The 20,105-nt window shown below is 38.8% G+C and overlaps 1 pseudogene across 1 annotated transcript in view; it reads left to right on the top strand.

Moving 5' to 3' along the window:
• Positions 1–20,105, top strand: part of LOC149230460 (transcription elongation factor SPT6-like) — a 264,092-nt pseudogene that overhangs the window by 132,274 nt on the left and 111,713 nt on the right. The window contains exons 9-14 of the transcript XR_016248009.1: positions 7,011–7,208; positions 7,328–7,444; positions 7,528–7,896; positions 7,994–8,088; positions 8,187–8,972; positions 9,055–9,196. The product of XR_016248009.1 is annotated as a transcription elongation factor SPT6-like (transcript). The remainder of the gene's footprint in view (positions 1–7,010; positions 7,209–7,327; positions 7,445–7,527; positions 7,897–7,993; positions 8,089–8,186; positions 8,973–9,054; positions 9,197–20,105) is intronic.

The following is a 20,105-nucleotide window of genomic DNA, read 5'->3' as shown; positions in this document are numbered from 1 at the left end:
TGCCTCTCCTCCGTATACATTGGATCATTGCTTGATTGATAGTGGTGCCTCAAGGCACTTCAATGGGTACAAGGAGGCCCTCTCAAACTTGGTTTGAAAAGAAGACAAATATGGAGATCATACTTGGGGACGATGCCACCGACCCCGTGAAAGGGATTGGGACTGTCACTCTTCACTTGAATCAAGGTCAAACCCTTCATCTACAAGAAGTGTTGTATGTACTTGATTTGAAAAAAAAACCTGGCCTCTATTTCTGCGATGGAAGATAAAGGTTTCAAGGTGACATTAGTTGATGGGAAGGTAGGTGTTTGGCGAAAAAACCCGAAAGATGCATTTACACTTGGATTTAGGGTTGAAGGTCTCTATCAGGTTGGAGGAAGTCCTTTGGGAGCTATGACTTGTGATACTTCTCTTCAATCCGAATTATGGCACTGAAGATTTGCTCACCTTCATTACAAAGCCTTACCTGATGTAAGGAAGATGGTCACAGGTATGCTCGAATTCAACATAGATCATGAAGGGGTTTGTCAGGGTTGTGCAATTGGAAAACATAAAAGGGGACCATTTCCCTCAAGTGAAGGTCAGACTATCGATATTCTTCAATTGGTCCATTTTGATCTATCAGGTATGTTGCCCGTAACATCTATAGGGTGATACTTCTTATTCAATTTTTATGGATGAATTCTCTCGCAAAACATGGATCTATTTCTTGAAGAAGGGCGAAGTGTTCAAATGGTTATGCTCTTTCAAAGCCTTGGTTGAGAATCAAATAGGGAAGAAGATCAAAATATTGAGGAACCGAACAAGTCAAATGAATTCATTGAATATTGTAGAGAAGCTGGCATTAAGAGGGAGACCACTACTACGTATACTCCTGAGAAAAATGGTGTTGCCGAAAGAAAGAATCGAATTATCATAGAAGCCACTTGTGCCATGCTTCATGACCAAGGCCTATTGAAGTTCTTATGGGGAGAAGCTGCCAACACCGCTGTGTATGTTCAAACTAGATGCCCACATCAAGCATTGGACTTCAAGATAGTTGAAGAAGTTTTCACTGGTAAGAAACTTGATGTTTCTCATTTTAAAATTTTTGGTTGTCCCGTATATTTTCATGTGTCGAAAGAGAAAAGAAACAAGCTAGATGCATCTGGGAAGAAAGGAACGTTTGTGGGCTATAGTGAAACTTCGAAGGCATATAGAATCTATGTTCCTAGTTAAAGAGAAGTGGAAATAAGTCATGATGTCACTTTCGATGAAGATTTTGCCCTTGGGAAAATCCGAGATCTTCCTATACCTAGGAAGGACAATGATGATGATGTTGGACCGCAGGATGAATCTCCGATAGATAATCCGTTGCTCGATGTTGAAGGTCTGATGGATCCCATTGATCCACTTCCTAGTGAGCCCTCTACTTCAAGGAAAAGACCTTTGTGGCTCAAAGATACTCTTGAAAATGCCGAGAGACATGTTGCACCAAGGGGGACATTTCGTGAAAGCAAGAAGTTGAATAGGTACCAACGATACTTAGCTGCTATGAGTGCCATAGTTCAATTTGAGCCATGTACATTCGAAGAAGTCAAGAAGCACCAAGTTTGGAAGGATGCGATGAATGAGAAATATGAGTCGATCATGAAGAAGGATGTTTCTGATGTGGTTCCTAGACCTAAGGACAAGTCAGTAGTCACAAAACTTTACAAAATCAAACATGGCGCTGATGGGGGTGCTGAAAGGTTCAAGGCTAGGTTCATTGCTCGAGGATTCTCTCAAAAGGAAGGAGTGGACTATGATGAGATATTTGCACTAGTTGCCCAATATACCACTATCCATTCGATTATAGCCCTTGTTGCCTCTCAAAGATGGAGCCTATACCAAGTGGATGTCAAAACTGCTTTCTTGCATGGCTTGCTTAAGGAGAACATCTATGTAGAACAACCCAAGGGGTTCGAAGTTCAAGATCATAAGACACATGTCTGCAGGTTGAGGAAAGCCCTCCATGGGTTGAAGCAAATCCCCTTGGCTTGGTATGAAAGGATAGATAGCTATCTTATGAAGCTGGGTTTTACAAGGAGTGAAGCTGACCCAAACCTATACTTCAAGGTTGAAAAGGACAGGCCTCTCATTTTGGTCCTTTATGTGGATGATCTCTTTCTGACAGGTGATGACCCTCTCATTTACCAATGCAAGAGGGAGTTGGCTTCCGAATTCGAGATGAAAGACCTAGGACTGATGCACTACTTGCTAGGCCTAGAGGTCTGACAAAAGGTAGGTGAAATTTTCCTTTCACAAAGAAAATACATTGTGAAGCTGCTTGAGAGATGTGGGATGGTGGATTGCAAGTGTTTGTCTACTCCGATGGAACTCAAATTCAAGATGCTGTGTGGAAGTGTCGTTGGGCCCGGATTAGCGAACCCTTCCGAGTATCAACAACTTATGGGGGCCCTGATGTTCCTGGTAAACTCCCGTCATGACATATGCTTCATTGTAAACATGTTGAGTCAATTTATGGTTGAGCCTCATCACATTCATTGGATTGCTGCTAAGAATCTTTTGAGATATCTCTGATGCACAATCCATTATGGACTGAGATACACTGCCGAGAATTTGAGGTTGCATGGATATACTAATGCTGATTGGGATGGCAATGTGGTGGATCGTAAGAGCATGTCTGGGTGTTGATTCTCGTTGGGGTCTGCTTCATTATCTTGGATGACTAGGAAGTAGAAATCAGTTGCTTTAAGTACCGTCGAGGCCGAATACATTGTTGCGAGTATGGCTTGTTATGAAGCTATTTGGTTGAGGAAGCTCTTCAGTGAGCTATTTGAGCATGTGCTAGATACCATCGTGATCTTCTGCGACAACCATAGTGGGATTCGTCTTTTAGACAACCCATGTTCGATGACCGCTCCAAACACATTGATATCAGGTACCACTTTATCTGGGATATGGTACAACAAGGAGCATTAAGGCTTTATCACATCAGGATGGATGAGAAGGTCGCAGACATTCTCACGAAGCCCTTAGGGAAGGTCAAATTGTTAACCTTTCGAGAGAGACTTGGAGTTGTGGAAATACCCTCCTATGAGGTTCTCACATGAGTTGGACACTGAGCTCTGGGAGCTCCTGGGGGCTTGGGGTATACTTCTTAGAGCTATGAACAACCATAGGGTGAGTGGTTCACCTTCCCCTAGTGGTATGCTATGTACAGGGTGAGTGGTTCACCATCCCCTGTGATACTCCATGATGGTTGACATGTGTGTAGGGTGAGTGGTTCACCTCCCCCTACGATTGACATATGCATAGGATGAGTGGTTCACCTTCGCCTATGATTGACATATGCATATGATGAGTGGTTCAACTTCTCCTATGGCATATGAGCAGGATGAGTAGTTCACCTTCTCTTGTCGATGCCCCAACATACATCCTACCCATGGAGTCTAAGACTCATGGGAAGTACCTCTCATTTGGCCAATGAGTTGGGAAAAGTGGTTAGGGACCATAGCACTACCGATGGACGCATCGTGTACTACCGTACTCCCTATGACTAGGATGCATGGTGTTCAACAACTTGATCTGGGATCATTTGAGGTTCTACCTCTGGATTGAATTTTGTTAGTGGAGAGTGGTAAGGTCTTGTGACTCACTCTCGATCACTTCTTTATTAATTCATGGGTCAATAGAGTAGAAATGACAGAGATGGTACATGACGACAGGATGGCATGATGATGACAGGTGGAATTCTCTCCCTAGTTGAGAGGGAGTGTTAAAACTGGCAACTAGGGCCAAATTCCACCATGGGACTGTTAGAGAATCTAGGGCAAAGTAGTGTTGTGATGTTTCTCTGTGACTTGATAACAATTTGTGAAGTCTTTTTACTTTTCTTATTAGCTTATACTTCTTCTTATTGGTGCATATGTGTGTGCTTCATCAAACTGCTACCAAAACAAAATAACAAGAGTGCAAAATTTGGCTCTCTACCAAGGACAAACCCTTTCCACTCTTGAGAGGAAAACCCTTGGTAAGTTTTCTCTTATTGAATCTTCTATTGATCAATGCCAAACCCTAGACCCCTGAAAATGAGATCCGCCAAGCATAAGTCAAGTCTTTTCTCCTTTCTGCACCATATATCTCAACACTTCTTCCGGCACTTTGTTCTACGGCACTTCGTCCTCCTTCTGGTACTATGTTCTCTTACTATGAATCTTGTTCTTCTTCCTTGAGTCTTCTAGATAAGATGATCTTCTTTGATTCTTTTCTCAAGTATACTTCAATTTTCCAAACCAAAATTCTTCTTGAGTGTATAACTGTTCTGCTGTCCTGCTGCCCCAGATTTTCGCATGTGTGGAGAGTATTGCTCGTTGGTGTAGGTCTTTCTACCTCGCTTGAGTGTATTTATTCCACGCTGGAGGAGGAGGCCATATCGGCTTAGTTTCAACCCAAACGAAGGTAGATAAGTATCTGTGTATTTCTGCTGTCCTAGTCGCAGGGACAGCCTTCAATCTCTTCGCACGTGTCACTGTGGCAGTCCTAAAACAGACTTATAGCCCTTGGTGTTATAACCTTCCTCTTCGTTGCCTTTGGAGACCCTCTCACTTCATTCTTGCTTGCCTTTTTCTTCGCAGATTTCAGAGCACAAGATGATGCGTTGTCTTTGGAGTGGACAGCCTCTATAAATAGAGGACCGTCCCTCCATTTAAGCCGACTAGACTGTTCATTAAGCTGACTTGGTTGCTGCTTGTAGGCCGACTTGTAGAGTGGGCTTCGGATGGTTCTTTGGTGGAGTTTGTGAGCTTGAATGAGCTTCTTGATGGTGCCATTGCTAGGAGGAGACTTGTGACTTTGCTTAGAGGTTTTCTCTTGACCATAATACATATACATACAAGGTATAACACCCTTAAGGTCTTCAACTTATTCTTTTGACTATTTGACTCACGTATAGCACTTTAAATAGTGCTAGACCTATTTCAATGAGCAAGAAACTCATTGACATGTATTATAAAAATAATATTTTTTTCTTGATAAGTACAAATATCAAAAATACATTTATTAAGATCGAATCTAGTTACATTTTCTCCAACAGGGACAACTCATATGATGGAGATGATTATTGCATTGGATTCCTCTTTTCGAGAGGTCCAGGATTGATATAAAGATCATCTCATTCGGACAAGCAGAAGTGTGATTTTGTATTTATTCTCTCACATGTACAAATTGTTCAGGTCGGCCTCAGCTTAATGTAGGCTCAAACAGCCCAATAGATTTGTCTCTACACCCAAAACAAAGTGTAGAAATAGAAGAGACCTCACACCTGTGGCTAGGAGGACTGTGTTTTTGGGCTAAAACAGAACTGGAAGTTTCAGATTGTTGACCAGCGTTGACCACTGCTGATTTGACTGAATTTGACTACATTTTTGGAGGCAGAATTTCGCACTCTTGAGGCCGCATTGATTGGCACGATAATCGAGGTGTTTGGGGCTGTCTGACTTGTGCTGACTGCAGGGCTGTTTGACTGAAGGGCTGACTGCTGTTTGACCAAGTTTGACTAGCATTTGTGGGATTGTTTTGGGTTGACTTTGACTCTTTCTGGAGTTCGAATTGGACTGCCTTTGTCCCAGTTTCAAAGGAGGTGTTTGGTTGCTGATTTGACCAGCATTGACTTTCTGGTTAGGGCTGAAGTTTGACTGCAGTTGACTGAAGAATTTGACAGGACTGATTTGACTTTGCATTGGGCTAATGTAATTGACTTTTTTACTCTCTCTCTCTCTCTCGGCTGAACTATTGAATAATAATAAGAAGATTTGATCAAAGGGTTTTCCCCACATTGGGGTTTTTTCCCTGGCATCCGCCAAATCTGGTGTCCTCTTGTCTTGGCTTGTCTTCTGCATTTGTTTTTATGTTTTATCTGCATTTACCGTCAATGTGATTAATGGTTGATGTGATTGCTACTAGAAATAATTGGATATTTTTATTGGGCTGCTAAAGAAACATTGAAGTAAATTGTGCTAAGCATAGAACATACCATTGTTATCTAAAATTAACAACGTATAATCATGTAGACATTTGCAAAGTTGTATGAGATCACCACCTATAATTTTATGGAATGTAAAGAAACCGCGAATGCCAGCCTTATCTTTTTTTTCCTGTTTGTTTTGGGGAAAATTATCCAGGTTTTTACTTGGGTTGGATCTAAACTCTTGGGACATGTCATTTGACATCAGACAAGGTGACCTGCTTCATTGTTGATTAGTAACATGGTTTGCAGGTTGCAAAACATGGTGGGCTTCCTTGAACCTTAATGACATTGGAAAGAAGATAACGAATAAATCTATCCAGTACAAATGAAGCACTCAGAATATCACTTGATTTCGTTGTTGCCATAGGCATGTTTTGCTTAGAAAAAAAAACAGCATTCCTTGCTGACATAACAGGTAAATGATGCTGCCCATTCATCTAAATAGGCTATATCGGGAGTGATGGTTGCTTTGCAGCAAAACACAGCCTCAGTCCAAAATATAGTTCAAGCTATTATCAAGAGTGTTACAAATAGGAAGCTGTGATAATTCCTTTAAACTGCACCTGTAAGTCAAACAGTCTATTTATAAAAGTACAGTTCCTGTACACGCTATGAAAGTGTGCCATTATGGATGTTCAAACAAAATAACCACCCAGCTCACTTTGGCATTTCCTTTCTCCTACTTTGGGGTTGTGCTAGTTCTACTATAGTCTGTAATGAATGGGTCTAAAATAAAATAGCATGCTCTTAAAATGGAGAAGTATGTTATATTTTTTATGCAGCAGTAGAATATCATTTCAGCAAAGCAGTAAGTTTGCTGTCTTTTGTCTGGGTAGTATGTGCCAACATCTAATTGCAGCAGTATAGTCCCATTTCTGCAAAGCAGTAAATATACTTTCTTACATCTGGTTAGTATGGTATTGTTTTTGTTAAATTTAAGAGGGCTCACTTTGTGGCTTATTCTGACTTTGAAAGTAAATGTGTTGTTGCTTTTATTCAGTTGTCTGAAGAGATATCAGGTCCATTTCCACACAATGAGAATACAGTACCTGAGGCAAAATGGATATATGAACAAACGTTTGGCTCATTAGCTGTACCAATGAGGATGGAATTTCAACACATAGCGAAACTGGACAAGGAAGAAGTTGTGAAGGAGATTTCCAATGTGTTACAGATGTTTCATGATCAAAAATTAGAAGTGAGTTTATATCTTTCTTTCTCTTTGATTTTATAGCCAAGTTGATATGGTGTAAAAATTATGTTTTTCTTTGTTTAGGTTGTCTGTTGATTTAGTTGAAATATGATCTGTATTGCTAGGTTCCATTTATTGCTATGTATCGGAAAGAAAAGTGCCTTAATTTGCTTCGAGATGAAGAACATAATTCAACAGACAATGCAGACAAAGATGAAAAGCCTAAATTGAAAATGTACAAGGTAATTGTTTAAGTTAACAACACTTTCTTCTGCAGTTAACTCTCATAACTAGATGCTCACGGTATATATCTTGTTTTCTTCAGGCATTGTGGGCAATACAACTGTGGGATAGGAAGTGGCTTTTGCTTCAAAGGAGAAAGAATGCTCTTAAAGCATCTTATGAGAAGCGTGTTGCAGAAGAAGCACAGAGAGATGAAAATAAATTGAATATACTAGAATCAGTTTTACAGTCCCTTGTTAATGCAGAGTCTGAACGTATTGTCGATGACATTGATGCGAAGTTTAACTTGCATTTTCCAGCTGATGAAGTTGAGGTAGAAGAAGACCAATTTAAAAGACCGAAACGCAAATCTTTGTACAGCATCTGTCGCAAATCTGGATTAGGAGGCCTGTCACAGAAGTTTAGTCTCAGTTCGGAGCAACTAGGCGAGAATCTGCAGTTAATGTACAAGGTACAGGCAGTGAAGCTTCTTCTTAGCACTGTTTTCCCTTAATGGAATGAATTTTCAGTGACTGAATTTGAAGGATTTTGTTCTACTTTTTGTGCAGAAACATGAAGTTGATGATGCCAGAAAGTGGGTGCCGAGTTTTCTATGAGAGAATTTGGTGATTCTCAGTCAGTACTTAAAGGTGCCAGGCACATGGTATGTTTTCTTAGTGTCAAAAATAGCTTGTGATTTTATATTTTACTAGTTGTCATGAGATGTAATTTAATTAGAAAATGATTTTGAGGGTTTTGCAGGCAGCTGTAGAAATTAGTTGCGAGCCAACTGTTAAGGAATATGCTCGAAGTGTCTATATGGAAAAGGCATTGGTAACTACAAGGCCCACAACTGATGGAGACAGTGCCATAGATTCCTTTCATAAATATGCAGGGGTGAAGTGGCTAGTTAACAAGCCACTTAGTATGTTTGATGATGCCCAGTGGCTTCTCATTCAGAAGGCTGAAGAGGAGAAACTTCTACAGGTTACTATTGGTTTGCCTAAAGAAGTAATAGATGAAGATTTAATGGGGGAATTAGAAAGTCATTACCTGAGTGATGGGGTCAGCAGAGCTGCTCAGTTATGGAATGAGCAACGCAAATTAATAGTAAAGGAAGCCTTATCCCAGTACATTTTACCTAATATGGAGAAGGAAGCACGGACAGTTCTAATGGCAAGGGCCAAAAGTTGGTTGGTTCAGGATTATGGCTTGAAGTTCTGGAAGAAAGCATCAGTTGCTTCCTTTAAGCGTGATAAGCAAGATGAAGACCATACTGATGAAGATTTAGAAACACGTGTGATGGGCTGCTGCCCGGGCTCTGCTAAAGATCCTACAACATTTGTGATGCTAGATTCTTCGGGTGAAGTAGTGGATACTCTTTTTATATCAAATTTCACCATTCGTTCAAAGAACCCTACACAGATAAAGAGAAAGGAAATTGATCAACAACGGTTCTTGAAATTTATGACGGATCATCGGCCTCATGTACTGGCTTTGGGAGCTTCCAACATTTATTGTAGGCACTTGAAGGAATGCATCTTTGAGGTACAGAATTGAAGGTCCTTTGTCTTTTTAGTTTCTATTTGGTAATTTTGTGCTTGAATTAATGTAGAATGGTTGTCTCCAGACAATATTTAAGATGCTGGAGGAGCGTCCACGTGAATTACCTGATGGCCTAGACAATATAGCTGTGGTTTATGGCGATATGGTTCTGCCTAGCCTTTATGAGCAGTCCCGCATTTCCCAGGAGCAGTTACCGACACAAAAAGGTACACATGTGACAAATCTCCAAGCATGACTAGTATGTGCTAATATTGTTTATATACACATCATTAGTTTCCTCCTGTTGATTTTGATTGCTGGTTTATATACACACTGCTATTTTCTTCCCGCAAAGATGCCATTGTTGGTTTATCTCAATGTTATTGGAACGGGCTGAACTGGCTGGCCCGATTGTTTTGGGCCCATGTAACAAATTGAATTTATATAAAAAATAAACATAAATAATGTAAAAGATAACAAATAAGATTAATGATTAATTAGTTAAGCAATTAATGAAAAGGTATCTCCCTAAGGACGTAACTATTCGTGAAAGGGTACTTACCTGGCTATATATATAGGACCCTCATTCTCATTGTATCATCCTACATTAATTCTTTAATACAATATACAATTTACAATTACTGTCCTATGATGGAAGTCTTTGTTTACAAAGTATTTTAAATATTTCCACTGCGTATATGACTTTTGCTCGTTACATTGGTATCAAAGCTACGTCTGATCCGACCATTGGTCATCAATCTTGCGCCAACCTTGTTATTGTGAAATTGAAAGCGTTTTGCTAAAAAAATAATTGGAGTTTCTCCTTCTGATTCGTCAGAGGCCCTTGGCCATCCAAAAAAAAATTTAAAGGGTGAGTATAAAAGATAAATAAATTTAAAAGGGCGAGTATATAATTTTTTTATTATAGAAATTAGATAAAAAATTAATAATTCAAAAAAAAATCATATAAAAAAACATATTATAAAAATAAAAGATAAAAAATGTATTTCAAAAAAAAGGAAAAAAAATTATATTGAAAAAAAAAACGACTTACCGGGAAGTCTGTTGATCTGCTGTCGCTACTTGCAACAACAACTAGTCACATCCTTCGATCCAGTCGTCGTACACTGCCACTAAACGCTACAACTTCCCTACCATTCTCTGCAAGCACATTCTCTGTTGCCCGACCAATCCCTGTCGCCTTCTACCCGTCGACCGGCTCAGCCCTTATTGTCTATTGCTCGGGTCATCTCTGCCCACTGCTCGCACTACCCGCAGTCACAACCATTCGACGTAGCACGACTCACTCTGCCTGCTGTCGTCATTTGCCCACACAGTCGGGTTAGACCCGACTTGCCCACAGCGCGCTGTAGCGGCAATCCAACCTACAACCGATTTGCAGCCGTGTCAAACCTGCCCTGCACTGTGCCCTCATTCGGCCTTGAACCAGAAGCCCCGAACTCTGCCTTCGCTAACTTTGGTCCTACCGCCCATTGCCTAGCCACCTCACCTACCTCACATTTGCCTCAATGTTCACCTTGCCCGTCTGTTGGATTCATTGCCTCGTCAAGGCTGTTACCATCCAACTAACTACACATTCACGACTCCTAATAGTGACCATGCCTTGTCACGTTCCATTTGCATCGCCGCTCTTGTACAACCACCATCGGTCGGTCCACTCTCACCGCACAAACAACCAATCAAATCCATGCTCGTCAACGTTGTCACTGTGGTTTGGTCTTAACGATCTGCCTCCACCATTTTTTCCTTTCTTTCTCTCGAGTCAAACATCGTGACCCTTACGAAATTTCAGTCACATTTTTCTTGGGTACGTTTCATTCAATCTTAACCCATAAAGGTTATTAAGTTATTATAATTAAAAAAAATTAATTATAGAATTACATATATAATTTAAAATATATATTATATGTATTTAAAATTATATATATAATTAATTAAATTAATTCAAAAAAGGAAGGTTCAAGGTTATTTAAAAAAGAAAAGAAAAGAGGATAATAATATTTATTATAAGAAACTAGGAGGGGGTTACCTTTAAACCCTAAGCTTAGTGACAAACACAAAAGAAAGTTTATCACTGAAGAATGAAGTCTAATTTGAAGATGACTAGAGAAATTTATGGAATCCATACATAACTCTACATTTTGGATTAGATGACCATTTCGTGGAGCAGAAGATCAGTATGTATCGATTTATAAAAATCACACAATACCTTGTCTGAAATGTTGAAGATTGTTTACTCTAGAAGAATATCAATATAGCACCCACACGCAAATTAAAGACTTAAAGAAGGAATTGCGAAACTTCAACAAAAAAACCAAGCCTCAGAGAAGAAATATAAAGATCTCGTAGAGTGGCTTCATGCAAAATCAATAGAATGAAACGAATAAATCTTGCATGTAAGGAACCACAATGAGAAACTTCTTGCACAAGTCAAAGAGTGTAAAACTAAGAAACACAAGTTAGAACAAGAAAAGGAAAGTTTTGACAAAAAATTCAATGAAAGTCTATCAAAGAAAGAAGAGGAGAATTTATGTTTAAAAGACCTTAACAAAAAATTATTAGAACAAATTTAAAAATGAAAAGATCAAGAGAAGGATAATAGCGACAAGATCAATGATTCAGAAAAAGAAGAACTTTTACGTCTAAAAAAAATAACCAAAATCTACTTAACCAGATTAAAAAACTTAAGACTGATAAGAAACCATTGAAGAATAGATACAAATAACTTATTGCAAAGGAAGAATCAAAATCAATGTTGCTAACATTGCGATTTGGATTAAATCGGTGAGGGGAAAAATTCGGAAAAATTGGAAAAATCGAGAAAAAATCAGTAAAATTCATGAGAAAATCGTCAAATACAAAAATATTCATTTTTTTTAATATCTAAAGCATATACAACATAAAATAAATGCATTGACACATAAATATGATAAAATAACTAATATATAAGATGTGTAATATCATTTCTAGTGCTACATCACACATAACAGTGAATCAAGTTCTGAATAGTAAGCCCTGAGTCCCAACTCAGCTTTAAAATATCAACAAAAAATATAATAATGTATCTCATATCATGAGTCATAATGTCATCTCATATCATAAGTCCTCTGCCCCTCTTGTGAGAAAATGTAATAACTTTCCCTCTAGATGTAAGATGGCGGTGGAGTTGGTAGTGGACTCTACTGTGCTCTAGGAATTGAAGAACTGGGAGCTACAGGAGGTAGACCACGTCCTCTACTGGTGACAGGTGTAGCTTGGGTAGGTGGTGTCACCTCCTCCTCCTGTTGCTCCTCCTCGTCCTTGTCCTTCTCTACCCCGTCCACTACCTCTTGCTCTAACCAATCAACGACAGACTCCATGAGAGGCCTCTCGGCCTCAACCCTCCATGCAACAGTGGTGTCAATCCCATCTAATGAGATTGCCTCCATATTAGGTGTCCTCTCAAGTTGCCTCACCCACAATCGAAGATTGTAGTAGACATAGACCATGTCATTAAGTCGTTGGGACTCCAACCTGTACAAGGGTCATAAAATAATAATTATAAAAAAATATTATTTAATGAATTCAAAAAATTAATTGGAAATTTGGAATATTTTAAGTTTTAACCTGTTGCGCTTCTTGGTGTGTATTTTTTCAAATACACTTTGGTTGCGCTTGCACCCTGAGGAGCTACATGTTTGGCTGGGAACTTGAATGACAAGCCTTCGCAAATTGGTTTCTTTGCCACAATAGATTCTCTACCATGCATCTACAATAAAATTACAAATAAGATAAACATAAGAAAAAAATGAAATTTGAAAGTTGAAGCAAAGTATGAAGTTATGAATTTAAAGAGACAATGAAATTTGAAACAAACTAAAACATACCTGACATTTTAGTCTTCCTATCAACCACAACCATGTCAAAGCTAAATGTGCCACCTACCATCTTGTATATTTCCATTTCTTTGGAGATTTCTGCACGTTCTGCTGGAGATGGCACCATCCTCTGAACACAGGTGAAGAATCCATCCATGATCTCAACATCAAATAAGAACCCACAGGGGTAAGCAAATGCGGGGTTCAGGTAGATCCCTGCAGCATGAATGGGACAATGGAGTGTGTTGTTCCATCGTTCATCAATCACTTCCCATAGGAGGAGTTGTTTCTGAAACCCCTCATCTCCCTTATCATCATAGTAGGTTTGAATGGATTCTTTGGCTTTGTCCATGGCCTCATACAAGTAGCCCATTGCGGGCTTGTCACCATCAACTAATTGAATAACCTTTACCAAAGTTTCAGTAATGTTGCACACCTGCTGCACTCCCGCCCAGAAGCTTCCCTGGTATGAAACTAATCTGCATATGGCCTCTCCCTTTGGTTTGTGGCTAAATGCCAAAGCACGCCACTGATTTGAAAGAAACATTCTCTTCACATCTCACATAGAATTCAAGAGGGATTGGAGAGATATGAAATTAGTGGCAAACCGTGTAATGGCGGGGCACACCAACTCCTTCTTGTTGGTGAATGTTCTCATCAAATGAAGCACAAATGCATGATTATATATAAATTTTGTAATGCTTTTTGATGAGTCAACACTATCTTTAACCAAATGAATTTTTCCTATGTCCTCCAACATCAAATTAATGCAATGTGCAACACAAGGTGTCCAAAATAAAGTAGGATGCCTCTCCATAAGCATCTTGCCAACAACAACATAATTGTCCATTATAACTTGGACAACGTATTCTGGACCCACCTCGAAAATAAACACATCTTGCAAATCACATAATAATCGTGCATCTTTAATATGTGTAGATACATCAACATATTTCATAAACATTGACCCTTTGGGACAATTAACCAAGAAGTTTATAAGGCTTCTACCCTTTTGATCGGTTCAACCATTTAACATCACAATGCATCCTGTGTGTGCCTATGATGCCCTAAACTTCTCCAATCTTTTGGTGTAGTCAACTTTTTCATTTTGAAGAATGCAACCTCTAAAGTCATCATAAGAAGAGACTTTTTACCCTGGGCCAACAATTGCAATAGCATCAACAACAGGCTGGAAAAATGTATTATTCCTTGCAACGCTGAAAGGAATATCACTCCAAAGAAAAAACTTGCCCAACAACTTGTCAACTTCTTCTTTATTCTTTTTTTAATAATTTAAGAGATAGATGGTTGTGAACTAGGTGTGGTTCTAGGAACAAAATATGATGAGGCAACTACAGGGTTGATTGTAGACTTTGATGCTGAAGTAGAACCAGTGCCACTCTCATGTTCACCTCCTAACACTCTACTCCCCGCTAGTTGACTCTTCAGAGCTGGCTTGGACAGTTTGGTTTGCTCTATTTCTTCCAATGATCTGAGGGATATTTAGATGATTTTCGGATTTGTATTGGTCCAAGGCCCTACCTCATGTCCATGGATTTGTGTAAGGTGATATTTCAATCTGTATACCCCCTCTGTCATATGATGCTCACACAACTTGCAAGTCAAGTTTCATCCGTCAAACCCTTCATCAGGTTCGCCAAATTCCCACAGAGGGTCCAGTTTCCTTGGCATGTTTGTAACTTTTTTGAACTCTTGAGTTTTAATGTAAGATGAAGTTTGAAGTTGAACCTAGAGCACAACAAGAATTGCAAGTTAAAAAAATAAAAATAAAATTTACATACAACACATTCAATTTTTGACCAAAAAAAACTCAATCCATTGCAACAATAATGGAAAAAATGCACATTCACACTTCAACAAAAATGATGCAAAAAAACTAGGGCACAAGAAGAAATTAAACTTATAAATCTAACAATCAAGTTTTTGCATTTTTGACCAAAATAAACCCTCTCCACTCTATGCAAAAAAAGTAACAATCAAATCTACTAAAAAATCATTGAAAATCAATGGGTTATAGAAACCCAAGCAAAAGCAAAAAAAAAACCCAAAAAAATTGGCCAAATATGAAAGCCCATACCTGGAAACCATGCTTTGCTGAAGAAATTTGGTCCAAACTTGAATTTTTCTTGCTTGGGATGCTAAATTCTTTTGGTTTTCTCTTCTCATGCCCTTGTAGATGACTTCTCCTCCTCCTCAACTCTCAAACTTGCCCATTGTTTGAAAAAAATGACACAAAAAAACCCAAAATCGGCTCTTTAAATGCACTATTTCTGCCCGTCACTACTTTAGGGGTAAAAAATCGCGATTTTTTGAAAATAAGAAAATCGCCGAAAAAATCGGGGATTAAATCGTGAGCGCAAAAAAATCGAATCGCGATGTTTGCAACACTGATCAAAATCTCTAGATGTAGCAGCCCAAGTTGAAGAAACAAACATCGACTCCACTAATCTCACAGTTTAGGCAAATCCAAATCCTACTGAAGTAAAAACGTACTCAGAGGTTGGTGTTCAAATGACAGACACCCCAAATGAGGATTCAATAGTCAAGTGTTAAAATTGGCAAATAGGGCCAAACTCCATGTGGGTCATCTTATTTATGGCAACTGATATTTTTCTTGGAGTTCTCTCATCGAGAGGTGTAGGATTGATCTAAACATCATCCGATTCCGACATGTATTCGTGGAGATATGAATTTATTTGTGTTACTTGACAATTCGTCAAGGTCGGCCAACAACCAAATTACCCTCAACATCTTATTATAAATAGAAGAGGTATGATACACTCTCTTTATTTGGAACTGATTTGGGGTCAGTGAGAGTGGTATGATACACTCTCTTTATTTGGAACAGATTTCGGATCAGTAAGAGTGGTATGAGACACTCTCTTTATATGGGACTGACTTCGGGTTAGTAGAGAATGATATGATACATTCTCGATCACTTCTTCTTCTTCATAGTTTAGTAGACCATAGCAGAGCAGTGCAGGGCATTGCGTTGATGACAGAGATAGTACGGATTGGCAGATGGAGTTCTCCCTAGTTGAGAGGGAGTGTTAAAATTGGCAACTAGAGCCAAACCCCATGTGGGTCATCTTATTTATGGCAACTCATATTTTTCATAGATTCCTCTCATCAAGAGGTGTAGGATTGGTCTAAAGATCATCCGATTCCGACATGTATTTATGGAGATATGAATTTATTTATGTTACTTGACAATTCGTCAAGGTTGGCCAGCAACCAAATTATCCTCAACGTTTTATTATAAATAGAAAAGGTCATCAAGTCATTTTGGACACACACCTCTTGCAATCTCTTTCTTCATTTGTTTGGGTTTTGGTGAAAGATAGATCTAGAGGGAGTGCCCTAGACGCTGCCATGGAGGAGATTTATACACTGCCCTAATGAGATCTAGACGCAGTCATGGAGGAGTCTTATACGCTGCCATGGAGGAGACTTATACGCTGCCCTAATGGGATCAAGCCACAGTCATGGAGGAAGACTTATACGCAGTCCAAGGGAAGGATCTAGCCACCATCTAGCCGCAGTCATCTAAGGACCTAGCTACTGTCATAATGATGCGTAGCCGCAATCAATAAAGCCTAGCCGCAGTCATCTAAGGACCTAGCTACTGTCATAATGATGCATAGCTGCAATCAATAAAGCCTAGCCGCAGTCATGTCTTACAAGGAGGTCTGGTTGCAGTTAAACAGGAGACCTGTAGCTGTCAAGAGGAGTACCAATACGCAGTATGAAGGTGGCTCTAATCCGCTATCCCAAAGGTCCTTATTACACAACCCTTATTCGTTGTTAAAGGAGGCCATTAGACCCTGTTCTAAGGTGCCCTAAATACGCAGTCCTTTGAGCCTTCATTCACAGTGAAAGAGTGATCCTTTTCTGCTGCAACTAGACTCTAATATGCACGCTAATCCGCTGATTAGAGGAGTCACTCATTCCACAACAAAGAAACCCTATACGAAGCAAAGAAAGAGACTCCTTATCTGCAACAAAAGAGGGCACTTATTCACAGTATAAGGAGGTCTGAAAGGACATCATATAAATTCGGATTGCTGTAGGTGACAACATGATGATAGAAGACATTTAAGACATGCCTTAAGGACTGTGTGCAAGGTTGGTAAGTCACTGTTACATAATGAAGGAATGCGTTGAAGAAATCTGCCCTAGATCAGCTTATGTAAACAGTTGGATGTTTGAAAGGGCTGACAGCAGAGTCAAGTTCTTATAGGATAAAATATTGCTGCTTGGATGTTGTTTGATAAAGGACTGGAGGCCTATCTTGTTGCTGGGCTAGGCCGCAGGCCATAGCCAACAACAAAGGTTGTTCTCAGGGTTGCCAATGAGACCTGGACAATGTTGCAGTGGTGAAGTCTCTCCTTGGTTCATCACAGCCTTAGAAGGCCTGCCTTATTGACCATATGGAGAATGAAGGATGATGTCCTATCTTATGAAACAGGGACAACTTATGCAGCAAGAAGACTACAACGTTCTGGGAATTATATTGAGTTAAGGCTTGACTATGTTTGGCTATGTGTGATGAGCTTCTTGTTGATGATACTTGGATGAAACACTGTCCAGTTTGACCAGCATTGACTTCTCTGGTCAAGGGTTTTCTTCTGCTGTCACAAGATCTCAGATTTGTATATTTGCACTATCTCTCTCTCTCTCTACTGAACTATTGAAGAATATAAGAAGAATTGATCAAGGGTTTCCCCGCATTGGGGTTTGTCCCTGGCTGGTGCCATATCTTGTGTCCTCTTGTCTTGGCTTGCCTTCTGCTATTTATGTTTATGTTCTATCTGCACTTTACTATCATGCTGATGTGATTGCTAGTCTGAATATTGACATTGGGCTAATATGAAAAATTGAAGTAAATTGCACTAAGCATAGAACATACCTAAAATTAACATCAAGTCAACAACAACAATGCATGAGGGAAATCAGGAAACTGCCATAAAAACGTTTAGGAAAGTTTAAACAAGAAAAATTCCTTATCTACATATGAATCACAAGAGTAGACAACGTAATCAATCTACAAATCTATATCACGTAGAACCTAAACAAACTTATGTTTCGAAGAACATTGAAGTGAGCTCAATCCAGTCATATGATAACTATTCACCACACATCTCCAAAATCAGAAGATTCCCCAGAAGATTAATCTAGGATGGTTCGATCCATTTTCAATGTGACAATTCTATGTATTGCTCAGAACATCATATCGTCTTGTATCAACAAAGATGAAAGCTCAGAAACAAGAAGATTTTCAACACGACATAAGAGATCCAATCCTTCATCAGTGAGCTTTGAGGACAAAGCCTTTTGAAGGGGAAGGCAATGTAACGAACTAAATTTATATAAAAAATAAACATAAATAATGTAAAAGATAACAAATAAGATTAATGATTAATTAGTTAAGCAATTAATGAAAAGGTATGTCCCTAAGGATGTAACTATTCATGAAAAGGTACTTACCTGACTATATATATAGGACCTCATTCTCATTGTATCATCCTACATCAATTCTTTAATACAATATACAATTTACAATTACTGTCCTACGATGGAAGTCTTTGTTTACGAAGTATTTTAAATATTTCTGCTGCTTATATGACTTGTGGTCATTATAGCCCAAAACCGGTCCCATTTGGGCTTCAGAACTGAAATAAACAGGTTTTGTACCAAACCGGCCTACTTCACCGAATTGGTTGGTTTGTGACCGGTTCCATGCGGTCCGCACCTGCCCAGGCCAACTTAAAAAAATTCCTTTTTCTATTTTTTATTTTTTCATTTGGTTGGTCCACTTCTAATTTTCTCCTAGGCTAGCCTAATATTCAAGCCTATCGTCCTACTATTGCTATGCAATTCATGGTAACTTTAAGTTCTTAAAGTAGAAATATACTTTTACTTAAATTTTTAACATTACCATGAAATAAGTCAAAATGTTTGAGAGTGGTTCCAACCTCATTGGATTTCATTTGGAGAAAGTAGAATTTTAGATCTCACTCAAAGTTTGCAGACTTAACAATTTTTCAGGACTTAGGGGATTGCAACGTTTCCATTGGATTTTTTCATGTACGAGGGTATGGAACTAGTATTTAATCAAGAGCACCAAGCCCTCTATGTACTTTGATGCTAGTGCCATTGGTTGTCGAACTCCTCTATCATGAATTTACTAAAAATGTACTCATCACTCAAACAAAATCTTGAATTGACATGCTACGTCTTTTCCATCTTATTTTTATGTTCAGAGGGTTATATTGATGACGAAGATCCAATATAGGCAATGGTTTTGATGATATGTAGGTATTTGTTGTAGCATGATTTTTTTGGATGCTAGAGGCCATCTAGGGCCTGTTTGTTGATGTATGTTTGCTTCAGAGATGGATTGCACTAGATGCTATTTTGGTTATGTGCATATTTACATGTTATATAAATGAGAAATTTTGCTCATTTGTGTATAAATGGTGTGGATTCATATGGATGCACATGAATATATATGTTTTTCTTTAAAAATTGAATATTTTATGTGTTTTTGGTCAACCGTTTTTTCTACTGGTTCCCGGTCCACAAGGTTTTCTGTTTTGGTCACCTGTTTGGTTCCGATAACATTGGTTTATATGTAGAGATTTCCAGCTTATAAGTTCCCTTTCTTTGCCTCAGTCATACACATTACGGAATTGCTTTTTGTTTCTCTTATATTAATTGATCTTGCCTTGATTTTACTCCTGTTGATTGTCAGTGTTGGTTTATATACACACGTATTTTCTTTATGATGCCACTGCTGATTTATATGTAGAGATTTCCAGCTTATAAATGCCCTTTCTTCGCCTCCCTTAGTCACACAGTATGAAATCACCTTATTTTTGTTTGTTTTTATATTATTAATTTTTCCTCAACTTTGTTTCTTTTGTGTTAATTAATTTTTTTCAGCCAACATGTGCCAGCATTACAGGCGTGACACTTCTCACCCACATGAGCTGTAGAAAGTGCCTCTGGAGACTTGGTGGAAAATACATATGCTCTATTTTGTCCTGAGATAATTTTGTTGCATGGCGAGGGTCCTCATTTTTGCTTTTTGTTATATTTGTTTTCTTTTTCCTTCGTTAGTTTGAGCAAACAAGTAATTTATGCACGGTTAGCTTTTATTAGTCATAAAAGATGGTTAATATTTGCTATCAAAGCCTAAAATGGTATTGTAACCCTAACTCTGACATTACCAGTG

Source organism: Pinus tabuliformis, chromosome J (assembly GCF_031772625.1).
Source record: "Pinus tabuliformis cultivar Carrire ecotype Pingquan chromosome J, CPIR1, whole genome shotgun sequence".
In the NCBI taxonomy this organism is placed as follows: domain Eukaryota; kingdom Viridiplantae; phylum Streptophyta; class Pinopsida; order Pinales; family Pinaceae; genus Pinus; species Pinus tabuliformis.
Note: the sequence above shows the minus strand (reverse complement) of the source record. Positions and strands in the feature narration are given on the sequence as shown.